Raw genomic sequence first — 5,000 nt, 5'->3', positions numbered from 1 at the left:
CACCACGCACGCACACACACACACCCACAAACACACACACACACGCACACACACCAAACAAACACACACTTACACACCCCACACAAAACACACAGATATTTTATATATATATATATTATATATATATATATATATAATATATTTATATTTTATAATATATAATATAATAAAAAATAATAATAATAATAATAATAATAACAATAATAATAATAACGATAACAATAAATGAGGAGAGTAATTGCTATTATTGGGTATAGTTTCTCCTTCCATTGAAAAGAAAGACACAGGTATACGATAATGATCATACTAATGATGATTATGATGATGATGAAATAATAAAACCAGAAATATTAATAACATTAATAGTGATAATAATGATAATAATAATAATAATTATAATAATAATAATAATAATAATAATAATAATAATAATAATAACAATAATAATAATGAGAATCATGAAAATAATAAGAAACATATATTAAGAACAATAATCTAACAATGATATTAATAATGACATCTATAAAGTAGAGACAATAACATTGATATTAATCATACTACAAGTAGTGGTAGTATATGCAATATCTATCCATGCAGAATTGGGTAAGAGGGAGCAGCAGCTGGAAATATTACTTCTGGTTTCCGCACCGAATCCGACTACGGTTTTTTTTTCTTTTTTATTACCGTGATATATATATGGTATGGTTGCCTGCATTGGAATATTCGAACAGTATCTATATATGTCCATATCTGTATCTATATCTCTTTTAATATTGTTATCTATAAGTGTCTATGTGTATGTGTGTATGTATGCATCTATATATATCTATCCAAAATCGTATATATATATATATTATATATTATATATATATATATATATATAATATATATATATTTATATATACTATTATATATTAAAATTTTATATATTATAATTATATATATATATAATATTATATATATTATAAAATATATGATATATATATCCATGTCCTTATCTATATATCTATCTATAGATCATAGTCATTTATATACAAATATGCATGCATTGTGTGTGGGATGTAAAGTATGTATATGTTTTATAATATATTATATATATATAATATATATATAAAATATATATAAATTTTATATATACTGTTGTGTGTGTGTGTGTGTGTGTTTTGTGTGTGTGGTGTGTGTGTGTGTGTTGTGTGTGTGTGTGTTGTGTGTGTTTGTGTGTGTGTGTTGTGTGTGTTTCGTGTGTTGTGTGTGTGTGTACATATATATATAAAATATATATTTTATATATTATTATATATATATGTATCTATATATCATTTATATATATAAAGATATATATATATAATATATATATAATCAATATACATACATACCATAATATAATATATATATATATTATATAATATATATAAAATATAAAATACAATATAAACACATTATATATATACTCATATATATATATATTATATATAAAATATATATATATATAATATATAATAATATCATACTATAATTATAATAATATATATATATATATATATATATATTATATATTTATATTATTGTGTGTGTGGTGTTGTGGTTGTGTGTGTGTGTGTGTGTGTGTGTTGGGGGTGTATACTATATACAGGGCACCACACACACACAAACACACACACCACACACACACACACACACACCACACAACCCTTATCTCAAATTTTTCGTGGGGTTTTTGGCTGAACGTGTACACGTACATTATCTCCAGATCTTGTCTCCGTGTTTCAGCATTGTGAAATATCCCCAAATAGTTTCCAGATACAAAATATTCCCCGTTCTTAGTTTGGGTTTATCATGTAGAAGATCTTCAGCTATTTTTGTGAAAAGTAGTCAGTAAAAAAAAAAATATAAAGGAGATCCCGATTAAGATAGATATGAAAAGTTGGAGGGGTATATACATTGGGAAAATAGATGCAGTTTTATATTTAAGCTTTGTTTTAAATTTTTTCGTTTGTTGTCAAGGAAATTGTATAAGGCCCTTTAAAACGGGAAAAAAGATTAATCCAAGTGAAGGTTAAAACTTCGTTAATGGCATAAACTTTTAGCTTTGGCGGAAGGCCCGAATAGCTGGGGGAGAGATGCTGTTGTCCGCCACCCGATATAATCGATAGTTATCAAACTCACACACGCCATACACACACGCGCGCGCGCACACACACACACACACACCACACACACAAAACACACACCCACAAAAACCCCCCCACACACACCAAAACACATACACAAAAACACAACAACACACACCACACACACCCCACACACACACACACCACAGTCGCACGGCACCCGCCCCCCACCAACACACACACACCCAACACCACCCCACCCACACACACACACACACACCACACACACACACCCCCACACACAATCCCACTAAACCTCCTGATCACGGGCTCGATAGAAAAAAAAACAAAACAACGATCGTAATAATTAATACAAACACAAAAAGGAAGAAAAACTCCAGAGAATTGCGCCGACTTTTCTACCTGCTGAGTAAATGTTTACACCACAATCCTGAGGGAGACACGAATTTGATAAGCCTCTGGCAGGAGTAGGTTTTAAACCCTTTGCAGTCGTATCTTTTTTCACGTCCTCTTTTTTTTATTAACGCGTGAGAAATGTCAGAAGGGTCGGCAGCGTGTGGGACGGAGAAGCTATTTTGTTTTCTTCGTTTTCTTTGGTATCGGATTTCTGCACTTTGCCTTGTGATCAGTGCCAGCATTAAAATCAGCAATTTTGTTATCGCTATTGTTACTTCTATTAATACTTTTATTATCTTAATAATTATTATACTATTTTTATAATTATTATTCTTATCATTGTTACTTTTATCATACTACTATTATCATTATTATCGTTACTATTATCGTAATATTTATTATGCTATCATTATAATATATATATATATATATATATATATATATATATATATATATATAAATGTTATTATCATAATACTTATCATACTATTATTATCGTTATTATTATTATTATTATATATTTTTTTTTGTTACTACTGTTAATATTAATATTGTTATTACTGTCATTGTCATTATCATCATTATCGTGGCTAGTTTTATTATAATCATTATTATTAGCACATGCATGCGCTATATATGCTTACATACATACATATATACGTGTAAATGTGTGTGTATTGGGAGGGGGTGTATGTGTGTGTATGCCACACCTGTTTAAATCGAGACAGAACACGCTCTTGCGAGTAAACCTCTACTACAGAATCCGTCTACACTACAAGCCGATGCCAGCTACCAAGTTTTCTTTCACTGGCGTCGTAGATAACACGATTTTGCCGTCATGATCGAGATCGACAATGCCACGAGGGAGACAGTTCATACAGCTCCGTAAGTGCATCTTCTTCGACGTGCAGAAGGTTCTTGAACACCTGGCATCCTTCCAGACTCCTTCCTTACCGTGGATGTAGTTTGCAGGACCGCTTTAAAGGTCTCAGACATGAATATATCCGACGACGCGACCTACTTGCCTGCAAACAACTTGACGAAGAGCCTTTCAGCGACACTTACACCCGTGTCAAAAACCTTACTGAAGAAGTAGACATAAGTTTCGGCAATCCTATCACGTGCGCTGATGCGCAGCTCAAGATGGTGATCCTGACGGGAGTTCGAAATCAGGAACTTGTACAGCCTGTCTCTCTCGACGCAGCTCCACCTCTGCCAGCACCTGTACCAACTGCGGCCGGACAGGTCACTGGGCCAAAAGTCCTAGATGTCTGGCTAGAGCCGCAGTTGCAGCAAGATTGGCCATTATAGTAGGTGTTACAAAAACACCAAGAACAAGGGCCACTTAAACTTTAGTAGAGTTTCAACTTTGTTCCACATGATAAAGCAACAACTTCCCTCTCGTGAGTTCTGACCCTACTAACAGGTCTCCACAGCCTGCCCGCGTGTATCTCCTCCACAATAACAAGACCTCAAGACTTCAGATGCTACATCACACAGGGGCTGATGTCACCATAACTGGCACCCATTACCTCCAAAAGCTGCACATCCCTAGGACCAGTCTCTAGCCTTTGCTGACAGATCTCGAATGTCTCCTGCCTTGAAATGGTTTCGGGCCACATTGAAGCTTGGTAACAAGAGCTGCACTGCCAAGATCCAAGCACACGAGGGTATACATACTTTCCTACTCTCCTTAGTCACTGTCACGAGTTGGCCATTATCTCGTATGATTTTCCCCAAGCCGATCTTCACTATTATATACATGAACAGCTGCGCTGAGCTGTCCCTTCCAGACACGAGGCCACCCTCTGAAGCACAGGAATTCTTTCTATGCGAGTTCCAGGATGTCCTAGTATCCAAGGCAGACCTCCAGAGAGCCCCACACAAGAAGATAATAGGTAGTCCCTGAAGGACGACGCCATTCACTTTGCCATTCACACGCCTCGACCGATCCTCTTTGCCTTTCAGGATCAAGTGAAGGCAGAATTGGAATCGATAGTTAATCCAATGCCGCCGGAAAAATGCTGTGCTCATTTAGTCAATTAGTATTCTTTCTGATCTTGTCTGATTTCACATATCCTTGAATTGGTGAGAAAAACGTATTTTTCACTATTGCTATTAATTTCGATTGTGTTATTTTTACTACAGATATTATAATTACTATAGTGTCATAAACATTATTAACAGCAACATAAGATAACGTAAAATGTTTTCGTAAATCAAGGAAAAGGGTAAACAGGCGAGATAGGCAGTGCTCGTAATTGGCTCATTGGTGACTTAGTAGAAGCGTAGCCATCTGTGTATAAAATCAATTAATAAAGCAAACTCATATTGGGTTAAGCAAAGGATAATTATGCCTGCAGGTGATGAGCCCTCAGAATGGTGCCAGCCTATGGATTTGATGGCTCAGAACAACAGTGTGCAAATAGCGGTGGACCTAATTAAGCTTAACAGTCATATCCCCGCCCTACA

The sequence above is a fragment of the Penaeus monodon genome, chromosome 12 (assembly GCF_015228065.2).
Source record: "Penaeus monodon isolate SGIC_2016 chromosome 12, NSTDA_Pmon_1, whole genome shotgun sequence".
Taxonomy (NCBI): domain Eukaryota; kingdom Metazoa; phylum Arthropoda; class Malacostraca; order Decapoda; family Penaeidae; genus Penaeus; species Penaeus monodon.
Note: the sequence above shows the minus strand (reverse complement) of the source record.